The 14,587-nt window shown below is 36.1% G+C and overlaps 1 long non-coding RNA gene across 1 annotated transcript in view; it reads right to left on the bottom strand.

Annotated features, from left to right (window-relative positions):
- Positions 1-3,309: 3,309 nt before the first annotated feature.
- LOC135215559 (uncharacterized) overlaps positions 3,310-14,587 on the bottom strand; it is a 29,993-nt gene continuing 18,715 nt past the window's right edge. The window contains exons 2-3 of the long non-coding RNA XR_010314727.1: positions 5,854-5,970; positions 3,310-5,045 (exon numbers count right to left, since the gene is read on the bottom strand). This is a non-coding gene — a long non-coding RNA (uncharacterized LOC135215559). The remainder of the gene's footprint in view (positions 5,046-5,853; positions 5,971-14,587) is intronic.

The raw sequence follows: 14,587 nt of genomic DNA, 5'->3' as shown, positions 1-14,587 counted from the left end.
CAAAATCATAGCGTTTGTTGCTTTCTAGATTTCCATCAACTTTACAACATAAAGATTCTGTTGAGGTCCTATAATCATTTATACTTTAATATAGAAACAGGCTCTATATTATTCGTTAATGTTGGTTTGGTAAGGTCAGTTCATAAGTAATGTTTGACACTAAACTGACGTAAAATTCATACGTAATTAAAGACGGATCCTAAACAGTGAGAGAAAGGGTTTTAAAATTTGGACAGTGCTTGTGGAAATCGTGAGCAACAATACAGTGAAGAATAAAATATTATGACGATAAAGAGAGAGCGCTCAAGCATAGGCCTATCGATAGAGATACTTAATTCATTATATTTACTTAGATTAAGTGATAATATTTTTTCAAATGTTTCAAAAGTAGAGAGAGAGAGAGAGAGAGAGAGAGAGAGAGAGAGAGAGAGAGAGCGCGCAAGCATAGGCCTATCTATAGAGATACTTAATTCATTATATTTACTTTGAGAGATTGAGTGATAATATTTTTTCAAATGCGTTTAAAAGAGAGAGAGAGAGAGAGAGAGAGAGAGAGAGAGAGAGAGAGAGAGAGGAGTAAAATCTGCTCATGTGAAAGCTTAGGCCTATTTATTACTACTTAATTTCATTACATTTTCTTTGAGAGAGAGAGAGAGAGAGAGAGAGAGAGAGAAGAGAGAAGAGATGGGAGAAAAGGAGAGAGAGAGAGAGAGAGAATTATAGTACTGGTGACGGACTTGTGACAGGGGAAAGGCAGAAGAAAATATAATGAATTAAGTATCTCTATCGATAGACCTATGCTTGCGCGATATGATATGACTGCCAAGATCGTGCTGCACTATGTTAGATAAAATTTGAAGACTCATAATATTCAAGTTAATTCTCTAAGGAATTCATACCCTAATCTTGATTACATTCGACAGTTGACGTAGCATTCAAAGACTGTAAAAAGACGTGGAAAATTTTAGACACAGGGTGCGGTCATTCTTGCTCTCTTGATATAGTCTTTACTTTTGAAAATCGGGTTTCACCCACAAATTCACGAAAAAAAGCCGTGTTAGGTAAAAATATTTATCACCACAAATAACTCAATATGTATTGCACAAGCAATTAAAGTTTTATATCGTGGGAGATCTTTCAGCCTCGCGGCAAAGAAATGCAGTTGTGTAGTTGGGCTGTAGGCTACTACGAATTGCTTTGTAATGGGAGCATATAGCCAGATAATCTTTGAGCTGACATGCTACTTTAACCTTGATTAAGATTTATGTTTAAAGACAGTAGCTTTGTAAACAGCAACTAGCATTCGATCCATGTCAACGTCAAAGTAATCAAAGTGTGAAATCCGTTACGTTAGCCAGTATCCAGTGACTTGCGCTTTCCCGCTCTAAGTGCTAGGGCACCTCCTCACATCATAGAAAACGCTCTTGCGGATGCAACTAGATTTGCTCAACCTACCTTAGCCGTCGCAACATTGAGTGCCATTGACGTCAGCTAACTTTAATCGCTTTGTAATACAAACATAAGTTTGTAGAAACTAAAATAATTGCATTCACCACTTACGATGATGCAATATATCCCCGTTCATGAAGCAAAACGAGTAAATATTGTCGTCGTGATACATAGTAATAAAATCAGAAATTCACTTTCTATCTACCAGATCTCTATGAACGAATCCATCTGAGAAATTCCAATTACTTCGGACATATATCGTGTTTTTAAGTATCTGAACGGTTTTGTTTTGCAGTTTTAACATATATGATATAATTTACAGTATATTTTCATATTCTAGAGTAAATTTAGCGATATTGTGTCTTTTCAGTACAAACAAATGGGAAATTGGATGAGCGAAAGCTAATGAAAACTGTATCTTCAGTTTTCTTGTCGAGTGTACATGTATATAACAGTGATAAAATAACTGAACCTGTTTTAGGTCATTTGTCCTGCCTTAACTAGAATACTGTGCTCCAGTGTGGATTTTTTTTTTTTTTTTGCTTTTTTTTTTTTTTTTAGGTAGAGTTGTTCGTGTGGCAGGTTTCTATTCCCTAACATTAGCAGTTCTGACTTGGACCATCAACGGATAGTCTCTTGTTTATCAATTTTTAATAAGTTGTATTTGAATAGAGATCTTTCACATTCACAATTAATGATCCCTGATCCTCCTTTCCTGCCGAGAGCAACTAAATATGCTGAACAGCAGCACCAATATGCAATAAATGTGCCTCGTTGTAGGACTTCTCTGTTCCATTTTAATCGATTTCTGTATTTCCTATTACCTTCTGTTACTTTCATTACCATTTTCGTTGGAAAATCAATAGCCCTGTGGGCTTTTTCCATATGAATAGAGTTCTTGTTCTAAATAATAATAATAATAATAATAATAATAATAATAATAATAATAATAATAATAATAATAATAATAATAATAATGATAATAATAATAAGGCATTTGACAGCTTTCATTCATTTTTATTCTACAGGACTTGCATACTATATATTATCATCCTTAACTATCCTCGTCCATGTCTGGCAACACTGTGGATGAGGGTAGATGGTCATGACAGTTTTACAGCATCTTTCTTCGAATTTTGTTGTTCCGTTGCATTATTTTTTCTAGTCCCTGTTGTATGCTCAAAGAGTATACTTCAGTTTACGAGTATTAAGGGACCAAGTTATAATAGTCGACTCGGTAGACCACCACCTTCACAGTAATATAAAAGTGGCACATTTTACTCATCTTATTTCCCTTTTCATCCAGCCTATATGCTGATTCATTTTCACTATAACACATTCCTTTTAGTGCTGAAGGAAGCAATTACAGTTGTTTCTTAGGTTTTTAGATCGCGTCACTCTTTACTTTAGAAGCAGAAAGAAATGAATACGCCATTGACGCATATCGTAAATGGTCATTAACTAAATGCAAATAATGTTAATCATATCTTTAGCATTCGTGTATTAGAATAGTTTCATGGCAATGATTAAAAAATTTTCGACACACAGAAGCCTCACTCTGTAGTAGAGATAATGGTTGTCTAGGGGTTAGTATCAAAAGAAATATTATAGAAACATATTAATATAGGTATTACAACTATCCAGTCATTTTTTTCCATATATCTCTCATTGATTGATTACTATGCAATAGTCAGTTTTCTTATTCGTAAGCTTCCTTGATAATAGCGTTCAAAATTTTTTTTTTTTTCGGATTTGAAATATAACATTGAGGCACAGACTTCACGGGCTGTTTCCGACCCTAAGAAAAATAGTGACCCTATATCTGTCAGCTTTTATATTTGCAGGAGATAAAATAAACCATTCATGAAAAACTTTATTTAAATACAACATTCAACAGGTAGGAAACGTTAATTATGTTTTCCCACAGATTAACTTATTGCAATGCCTCGATTACACTATAATAGTCAAACTAACTCTTGATAATGAAAAAAAGAAAAAATCAATTTAAGTGAATTCAATAAGTAGTCATTTTTGGCGAAGGTCACGTCCGCTCGAGAAATGTTGTCATGTTTATATCAGGAAATGTAACTACATCACTAAGATAGGGTTACATCGCCTTGAGATAATTACACCCATCCAAATAGACGGATAAATCAATAGAAGATAAATAAATAATTACAAAAGACCTTAAAATACTTTTAAAAACTTTCGAAAGTTCCAGTGATATGTGCGAGAGCTGGGGACTTTGGCGCGTTATTGCCCGAGTTACTTCAGAGAAGCTGAGTTATTTGTTACAATTCCAAAGCAGAATTTGGGATATCGATACGTCTGGACGAATAAGTGTGATCTCAGTAGATAAGAAAATATATATATTTTTTTCAAATAAGGGTTCTTTAAGTCTTATTTACCCAAACTTGATAATTACGGAATATCCACTCTTTCTAAAAGAAATAAAATAAAATAAAACTTGCTGGAAAAATGAGCAAAATATACAATAAATGTAAATGTATGAATACAAAACCAAAAAAGGTCCATACTGTAAAATAAAAGTAAAGAAATCAACATGCATGTCTGCTACTGAAAACAAAACCTGTGCTACAAAAATAATATAATTTCAGAGTAACGCAATGATAATGAAGGGTTTCGAGAACCACTCAAATTTTCATACTGCTGATTGTAAGTTTAAAACATTGATAATATGGGGAATATTTAAAGCATTCTATAAGGATCAACACATTCAGAACAGTTTGACATCGTTAAATATATGGGTATTTTAGTCAGTTAAAATGCTTTTCTGGACGAATTAGTGATAAGAAACCCTTCATCATCACCGAAATGGCACCCAAGGCAACAGTTCACTATTCGTCTGATTCTAAGGAGGAGAATGGAACGGTGTAGATTTGTACATTTGTGCACTGTAATGAAGGCTGTCCTGGTAGTTTTGTGAGTATTGTTGTGCCTTTTATTTTCAATCAATAAGTTTTTCTTAAGTGCGTGGTATTGTAAACTTCGTTTTACCTGAATATTCGGTGGTAAAATAATGGGGAATAGAACGTCAGCCAGCGTGTCGAGTTAACTTACAATTTGGAAAATGCACTTCTAGGAAATACTAATTTCAAGAGGTTGATGAATTACGGATCTAGTAACAAGCTGTTATCGCTTCCTTGCTCATTAATGATGACCTCACGAACACATAGAGCTCAGCTCGAGCCCTTGCAACTGAAAAATCAAAACGTCACAACTACTGATGGATTGATGGCGCCATGACTGATGACAATCGTCCGCTTCCCCTAGATAGTAAACAACGCTCAGAGAACCACGAGATCTTTCATGAAAGTCATCTCTTCCTCGTCGTCTTCGCTGGCAATGTCGTGGTGTTCATCTTGCTTGTCTAACGTGACCCTCTGGACGAGGTCTGCAGTTGCTGCAAGGCTCTTAACGATGCCGTCAGCGTTCGGTTCTTCGCTCGTGACCAAGACGGTAGTACTGGAGTTGTCACCCAGTGAGCTGGAGTCCTCTCTAGATCGACTGCCTCTTTCTCTGAGAGGATTTGGGTCACTTTCTGCGCTGCCGGTATGCCGACTGGTGGTGGTGACCTGCAAAGCGCGCGAATGCTAAATTACTTTTGTTGTCGACAGATGAAGTTTTCATGTATTTTGTTCTATTGTTTCAAGAGATTCATCGTCAGAGATTCTGAATACCTACTGCTGGAAAGTAAGGCATTACAGTTTAAGGACACAAGGGTGGGAGACAGGGATGGTGGGAAGGAGAGTAGCATAGGACTGAAAGAGTGGATGAGGTCTAGAAGAGGAAAGACAGTACGAGTCAGATCTATACGCGTAAATAATTAAGATAGTGATGCTAAATAAGTCAGGTTTTGGAGTAATAATTTGGAAGCAGGGTTGGCAACGATTAAATAAAACTGATTTAATCCAGTGATTTAATCATTGATTTTTTCATTAAAAAATAATGATTTGTTTATTAATCTATTTTTTAATTTGATGGCAAACCAATTGAAAAATATAGTTTGGAGGTTAATAAAAACTTAAACTTTAGGCCAGAACTGGAAACCTAAAAGATAAATCAATAGTAATTCATTCATAAAATACATTTTGAGTAAAAAAAAAAAAAAAAAAGAATTGAAAAAACATCTAACAAATCAGAAAACCAAATAAATAAAAATATCAAATAAATAAAAAGTATCAAATAAATTACTGATTTTTTATTTTTTTAAATAAAAAAATCACCAACCCTGTTTGAAAGGCAGCTTTTACTGAAGGAAGTTAGGCCTAAATAATAGTACAAGGCGTGTCCTAAAAATAAAATTAAAGTATCTAAAAAATATGAACCTCAGGAATATGGCAATAAAAAGGCATTAAGAAGTAACTAAGATTAGGGTATTACCCCTCTTTCTCCCGCTCTTCTGGCCGCAAGCACCACGGCTGCAGCCACAACAGCAGCTGCCGCTCTTCTTCTTGTTCTTGGACGAGCTACAGCAGCAGCTACCTGCCTCACCACCTCCTGGAAATTAGACGTATAAATGTCAAACGAATACAAAATCTGTCTGATATGGGACGTTTAAAGTTAGATTATGATTATTTTGTACCCTATAACAACGGCCATATGGTCTAAACTTGAACGCATAGCGTCCTTTAGACTAAACTAAATGACGCAATGGGTTCAAGAAGTATTTTTTTTTTTTGGTAGATTAGAGATACTTGGCAAAGGAATGGTACCCTTAGTTGTGTTAAGAAGATTGCAAAATTAGCATAAATATATTATTCTAAGGCGTGTGGGGGAAGATGAGGGGCAGTAGAAGAGAAGTGAGAATGAGAAGCATTAGTTTTTGGGAGATTATGAATCTATGTCTGACTGAATGGGGATAAGTACGGAGGTTGGTATGCTGCTTGATTTGAATGCACTGGTTGATAGTGGGTATGTTGTGTCTAGAGGAAATAAGTACAGAGATCCTCATGGAAATATTTTCCAAGTCTCCATACAAAAAGTTTCATGATTATAGCTAGTGGAGAGAAAATTTTGAGAAAAATCATGAGGTTACGAATAAGAATACAGTTAGTTATAATGGTACGCATTTCTGATCATTAACCAGCTGAAACAGTTGTTTGCACAGAGGATAGGTTTTCCTCTTTTTGAGAGGAATGGTTCAAAATTGGATGGAAGGTGGTAGGGATGGAAATTGGCTACTGAGGTGGAAGGCGTTTTAAGAAAATGTAAAATTCAAGGATTAGGTCACCGAGTCAGAAAGGCCATTATAAAGTTACTTGTAGGCAAAAACTTTTGTAGCGTTGTTTGATATCAACAAAATTATGATATCAATGGAATACATGCTGACTGGATAATAAAGGTTAGAATGGATTGGCGGAGTTGGACGAGAGAAGAGGTTTAGTCACATAATAGATAAAGCAACTATGGTAAAGGATCTCAGAGGAGCAAGAGGGCTATCGGAAATAGAAGTTGGGATGAGAGAGAAAAAAAAGTGAAAATTTGATTTATTGGTTTGAAGTGTTTAATTACATAGATAGAGCGGAGCACCAGTGGTTCAATAGTCTCTATGATTTTGAAGTTTCGTGAGGAAGGAGGAAAGTGAGACAGAATACACCGGGTAGATAGGATAATTAGGTCATCCAGGGAGCGTGGACGTACATGTGAGGTATAGGTGAGTGGTGCACTGTGTATAGTGGGTCTATGCAGTGTTGATGATCATCATTCTTTTTTGGTATAATAAGCAGCTAATGTGAAAGTTTTCTCCGCAGACGGTTCATTCAGTTAAAGGACAAACTTGACACTGATATTTGTCCATTTTTTTTTTTTTGAGACGGGGAGCCCTTTGGGTGCGAGGGGACTGCATATAGCCCATTAATAAAGGAAATACATGAGAGCAGTAAAAAGATGTGTAAAAGACATCGATACAAGAAAAGATGAAAGATTTGAAAGTAAATAAAAAGGTCGTGAGAAAATTATATAATATATATATATATATATATATATATATATATATATATATAGTATATATATATACATATATATATATATATATATATATATATATATATATATCTCACCCCCTTGAACAGACCACTAATTAGGCGGACCTTTAATAAAGACAGAATAATCTTCTCCACCACCAACTCGTAGAAGATATAGCAGATAAGATTCGGGCTGTCACTTCCACCTGCATAAACACCGTCACACTCCAAGGAAATATTTATCACCGCGGTTTTATTGAGTCTTCTGTTATATAGTTTTGTGTCCAACTTGTAGTGGAGAGGTCTTAGAAAACGGAGAAAATAGAGAAGAGAGAGAGAGATAAGTGTTCTTCGACTTTTAATGTCATTCTGTCTTCACGCCGTAGATTTAAGAAAGAGGAGCGTAAAGCAGAGATTGTAATCTATCACTCATCAAGAAGGTTGCTGGCTGGAGTGAATGAAGAGTCCGAAATTTATGTTAGCAAAAGGATACAAGCAGTATTGGGGGGAAAAAAGTTCACTTACTGCGTCTTAAAAAATCAGCACACAAAACAAAACAAACAAAAAAGTAAAAAAAAATATATATATATACATAACAGAAGCCTCGACGTGAATGAAAAGAACACTAACAAATTGTTGTAAATGTTCTAGTCTTAGTGAAATGAGGTCAACTTTAAAAAGTGAAATATGAAAAAACAGAAGAGTTTATGCCAAGTTATAAACGGAGGTTAATGCGACATTTAAGGCTAAAATAAAAGCGGCAGTTGGAATGAGATAAAAGATGACAGAAGTGCAGTGGAATGCGTAGACTGTTCACATGAGAGGAAGATACAGAAGATGGTGAAGAAGAAAGCAAACCGATAATATCGGAGTGGAAGATGCAATGCGTGAGGTTTTCCAATTAAAGTGCTGAAGTTCGAGGGAAGGAGCGATCCTCTTGGTAGATACGGGAAGGAAAGAGGCTCTTAATCAGTTTTGCTTGTCTAATGATGAAACGAGATCCTAGATTGGACGGGATTCTCAAAGGTTTTCCCTTTGATTATTATCGTTGTCATTTTTATTACTGTTGTTGCTCTCCTAAATTTGCATCCTACTGTTGCGGAAGACTTTTAAGTAAAATTCAATGCCAGTTTCTAGAAGTATGATTAAAATGGAATATACAAATGTATCCGTAAAATATAAATACCTCTCATATGTGTAGGAGCTTGGTAGCTGCGCATGCGTGTTTAAACCTTTTTATCTACTCCGTCCTTAGCCATTTTAGGCCTAACCTTGCATAAAAGTAACGAATAAACTTTAGGCTCAGATGCTCATTTCTGACGCTTTGCACTTCCAGTATTCGATCCCTGATGATGTTTAAGAATGATTCGGGCTTCTATTAGGTTAATCTATTTATTTGGATAATCAAACACTGATAAAAGACAATCTTCTGTTGTTGTAAAGGAAAATCGATATTCAAGCTTGTTTAATAAATTTCCCTCTCAAACAATAGAAGCTTTGTGGAAATCTTTCGGCACCGATTTTACATGCAAGTTGAACTGAAACGTGCGCTGTCCACATTCTTGTTCATTTACGACCTCTCGTGGTGCATTGTAAGAATTGCTAAAGGGTGTTTGCAGCATTATGTCGTCTCATATCTGCATCCATGTTTTAGCCTTTTACTTTACCTCCGTTTCCTCTTCCTTTCGTCAATCTTGCTCTTCAACACCTTTAACTGTTTCTTCCTAGTGCAACTGTGGGATTTTCTCCCAGTTCCACTTTCAAATGTTTGTACTGCATCTCCTTTATTTTCTAGATCTCCATATCTTGCTGTTCAACCACTCCAACTTCCGGCTTTTTCACTGTCTTAAGTGTTGAATGGACGAAAGCGGCCGGGCGCTTGGCTTGGCAGCCTGAATTTCATAAACCAAGTAATGCACATTTACCCGGTACTTTACTCAGATCCACAGCTGCTTGAACACTATATGCTAGACATAAGATGTGTTTTGAAACGTTCAAAGACTTTAGGTCTCAAATTGATGTGGACCGCAGTCAATGTATCCGAAAGTTACAGGGCATGAAATCTTTTTGAGTTAGTCTCCTTATAGATAACATATTTGTTAATTTGGTACTCGCTCTCGGGGATTTATTAGAGCATGCGCAGCAACTGTGTGTGTGTGTGAGAGAGAGAGGAGATTAAGTCCTCTATAGATAAATATTTGTTAATTTGGTACTCGCTCTCGGGGATTTATTAGAGCATGCGCAGCAACTGTGTGTGTGTGTGAGAGAGAGAGAGAGGAGATGAAGTCCTCTCGCATATATTATATATATATATATATATATATATATATATATATATATATATATATATATATATATATATATATATGCATGTATTACACACTTTCTTAAAATCTCGCCTCGAGGCGTCAGAGACATAATTGCTATTTAACAATTGCTTAATTCAACTGCGCGCATGCGCAGTGACATCTTTGCAGAAGCGCTCGCACTTCCGATCAAACGTCATCCGAATTTGTCAAGAAATGGGTCTAGGCGTCCGATGGTGGTGGCGTTCACCGCGACCTGTTTATGGTGATGTCCCGTCGGATGAATCACTGTTCGACTTAATATAATGCCTGCATGATTGATGAGTTGATTTTGGACAGCGTCATCGTAGGGAACGCGTCAGGTGACGTCGACGAGAATGCAGTCTTAATGTGGAAGCTGTATTTATATTATGACTATGTTGTTGTTAGACAAAGAACTGATAAGAAAAAGACTTTTTTGGGGGTGAATTGCGTTTCTTACATTTACTGAGCTAAACCATTTTAGGTTGATTCAGTTAGATTATTCTGTATCTAAATAAGATTTGAATACCCAAATATACCAAAGAAACTTTACACACAAAAACCCATGTCGGGTGAAGGAATTACGAACAAAACAGCTTTATCAAACTCTCTCTCTCTCTCTCTCTCTCTCTCTCTCTCTCTCTCTCTCTCTCTCATACACACACACACACAAAAGTGGCAACTGGTGAAACTTATATTTAGTACCATTAAGCTCATTTTATTTAGTTGGCAGCTCAGTAAGCCGGTGCTTAGGGAGACTACCTGTCTGTCATTCAGATATTATGCAGGTATTTGGATAATGATTATTAACGTCATTACTGAGATAAATTTTTTATCCTCGAGATAATCGGTCGGATAAAGCGTAGTCATTCCGTCTCTTCTGCATTATCAGTCAGATCAGTAGCCCTTTATATGACATAGCGTCATGATGCAGGCGACCTGAGGTTGTTGTATCTTAATGAAAGCATTAGTGTGGAAGAACCTGCATTCCACTATTTGATTAAATGAATAGGAGAACTTCGAAAATGGTTCTGAATTGCTTAGAAATGACGATACAGATGAATATGTAGATGCGTAATAGATGGAGATGCAAATCACCTCCGCTATATGTATGTACATAGAATTAGGCAAAATCACAGAGAACTGTCAGTGTGTCTCGGGTTTTACTTCTTAATGAAAGAATGAGCAGAAGGAAAAGAAATCAATTTCTAAGTCATCCAACAATCTTTCAGATTTCGTTTACAATTTAAAGGGTAGAAATAAAATAAATCAGTGAGCCTCTTTCATATACGTATATATATGTATGCATTATTTATATATATATATATATATATATATATATATATATATATATATATATATATATATATATATATATATACATATATATATTTTTTCAGTGCAAGTTTCGAAATCTGAAAGGAAATAAATTAAGAATTTCTCCATGTTAAGAGAGGTCTAATCCAGCGACCATTGTCTGTGTCTTTATTAACAAAAATTGTGGCATGATCTGGGGTTATGTAAAATGTATATCCTTTTAATTCCTTATAGAAATACGGTACTTAGTAGATAGCACTCTGCAGTTAACTGGTAGATATGTATAATCAAAACTTTGTTTCATTATTCGATGAATTGTAACCTACTTTGATGATTCTGGTGATATGCTCGAGAATAAGGACCGAATTCAGCCCCATAAGGTCATTGATCTCTCCTCCTCTGCTGTTCATCTAAGGAGAATGCGATGCAAAGATTCTGTTTCGCTTTGTGAAGTGCAGATGGCATCAATTTTATGGGGGCATGTGGTTTGGCAGCAGAGCGCGACCTTGTCGTGCAGCAGAGTGCCTTAAATTTAGGCATAGTATGACGAAACGACGCTAAACAGGTTGTTATTCGATTATTTGGTAAAGAGGACAACATTAATCGAAATGGATATAACGAAAAATTTCATGCGACATCCAGTTTATCTAGTTTCTTATACAGTTTATAAGCACTGTCTATTTTCCTGGTTTTTTTTTTTTAAAGCTCTAACAACCAGATACATACTCGTGATTTGAGTGGAGTCGACGGGAAGCCTTTGAAGAGATTTTTCCCCATTGGATTATCAGTCGGAGGATGGGTCCTGTCTGTGTTTCAGATATCACCACAGAATATATCTACTCATGCTCAATTACTTCGCGCAACCCAGATTGATTATTATATATATGATATATATATATATATATATATATATATATATATATATATATATATATATATATTATATATTTGTACATACATATATGTATATATATGCATAAAAGCGAAACTAATACAAAAAATCATGGTTCGGCCAACTATTGCAACCTTGATTAATGCAGAGAAAGATAGTTGACTCGAAAATTTGTACACAGTATCTACACACAATATTTATATACAAATGCAGGTGCACAATAAAGCTTCAGTTAGTAATAGCTTGCTTCCGGGTTTAGTACAGGTGGGTAGGTGGTGGGTGGTTTGGAGGGTTGGGTGGGGGAGTCGCTGAAACACGTGATGAGGAAAGATCTTAAGATTATAAATTTTTTTTAGTTCGGTTAACGACTGCAGATTCTTGTGTGTTCCTTTTGTGCGAACAACTCTGTCTGTGCCATAGCCAGCATGTTTACGAAAGTCCCCCACCTCTCGGTGACGTATCTTACAAATTGTTTTTGTCCAGCTAATGCTTGGGAAATTGATTTACCGGCCTCCTCGACATAAACTTTATCGCAAATTTATTTTTGCAATTAAACACTAGAAAATGTGTGTGATTTTTATTTATATACGCATGGAATAGCTGATTTATGTGTGGGTGCTATTCTCTCGATTTTTACGTGAAAGTTGTGAAGGGTGAACTGTAACGAGATACCAGACCATGAGATGACTACACTCCCACCCATATGCTATCTTAGATGGAACCATTACTGAAATGGGATGAATAACTGGTAAAGCTTCAGAGGTGAGTGGATATTATTATTCAGATGAACCCTATTCATATGGAACAAGCCCACCAAAGGAGCCACGGACTTATTAACCTTCCAAAGAATATGGTGCTCATTAGCAAGAAGTAAGAGGAGGTAAAGAGATACAGAAAGAGATCTCGCTTATTAAAAGATAACGAAATAATAAAAAGATAATTAAAATGAAAGGAGAATAGCATTAGAGTAGCAATGTATTGCACCTTCTCTTGAACTTTTGAAGTTCCAGTGGCACGACATCCTCAGGGAGACAGGTCCACAGCCCAACGGTGTGAGGAATGGAGCACCTCTGGAAATGAGAAGTTCAACAACGAAGCACATTTACTGCACATAGGTGTTGACGTAGAGCAAATCATCATCCCGCCATATGTAAATCGACCAAGGGAACTTACACTGGTGTGGTTGGGGCAGGTTATGACTCGGGTTGTTGGGGGATATGGCAAGGTTGTTGCAGTTCACGCAGGATGCAGCTAAATACGCACGTTTCATGACGCTACCTGAAGGTTGATCAATGTACAGTATGTTTAGTTCAGTGTAACAGTTCGTCTGAAACAAGTTGGTTTTGTCTCCATTACGATGTAATGCATTTATCGCTGGAGTGATGCCAGAAGTCGATTAAAGGATTTTAGACGTGGGTGCAAAGTTATGTGGCACGGAAACTGATTTTCAAAGGAATTTGGAATGGAATGTCTGATGACTGTAGATGATGCATTACTCATTAAGAATAGTGCGAAGATACGATAGCAAAGGGAAACCGCGAAGACAGAGGCAAAGAATGTGGAATGAATGGAAGCAGCTGGCTGGCGATGGTGTTTGAAAATAAATTTGATGGGTGGTAAGCTGATGAAAAGGATTCAGTTAAGACCAGATGAAGCAAAAAGGTAGAAGTTTACTTACTAAAGACTGCAGAGAAATTTGAATTGTCAATGGGAAACCGGGTTGGAATGCATAAATGGATTGTTAGGTCAGCTCTCCTTTATGGAAATGAATTGCTTATGTGGGATATGCAGTGTTGTAAATTTATTTGTACATATCCATTTTCTAACCTTTAACGAAGTCGCTGCTAAGAGCTACAAAATAACTATACCCCATTTTCTTAAGTATAAGCTCTGCAGAAATTATAATATTATATTTTGAATAATCTGATTAATTTTAATTAGCGTTTAAAATAATTTGATAGATAGATTTAATAAATAGATTTAACTGTCCCTTCAAATTAGTTAAATTATTCAATTGATTTAGGGAGTGATAAGGACCATTGACCTGACAGGCTTTTTCGGGGGGTAGCGAGAGGTCGAGCTCCGGTTTTTGGGGCCTTGTTCAAACAGACAGCACCGGAGACAGACGAACTTGTTTCGTAAACTTCGTCTCGAGTTTAATTTACGTAGTGTAGGGTTTTAGAAATTAATAACCCTTAAGATAATTGGTTTGTATGATCTCCTTTCCTGTTTGTACCTATCCTAACCCATATCCTATCCGAATCCTTATCTGCAACCAAAACTTAAAACGGCCATTCATACTGATCTGTCGGCGGAAAATTCGGTCAGTAAAATAACATTTCTTGTCAACGTACCAATTTATTTCCACGATTGTAATTAGACGTCGCTGGGTTTGCTGATTAAATATATAGGATTTGTTTTTTAGTTTAGGAGTGAATTAAGAGGTGTGCGTCCAAACTTGGTTAACTTAAAGGTAGGTCAACATATCAATTTTCCACAAAGGCTAGACCGCCATTATTGGACGGCTGATTTGAGCCAACGGTCATTTGTTAGGAAGCGGTTTCGTCTTTTAACGTTTAACTTACTTATTTAACTTACTTATTTAAGACGTAATG

This window comes from Macrobrachium nipponense, chromosome 5 (genome assembly GCF_015104395.2).
Source record: "Macrobrachium nipponense isolate FS-2020 chromosome 5, ASM1510439v2, whole genome shotgun sequence".
NCBI classification, from domain to species: domain Eukaryota; kingdom Metazoa; phylum Arthropoda; class Malacostraca; order Decapoda; family Palaemonidae; genus Macrobrachium; species Macrobrachium nipponense.
The sequence above is the reverse complement of the archived record's forward strand: the minus strand, read 5'-3'. Positions and strand labels throughout refer to the sequence as shown.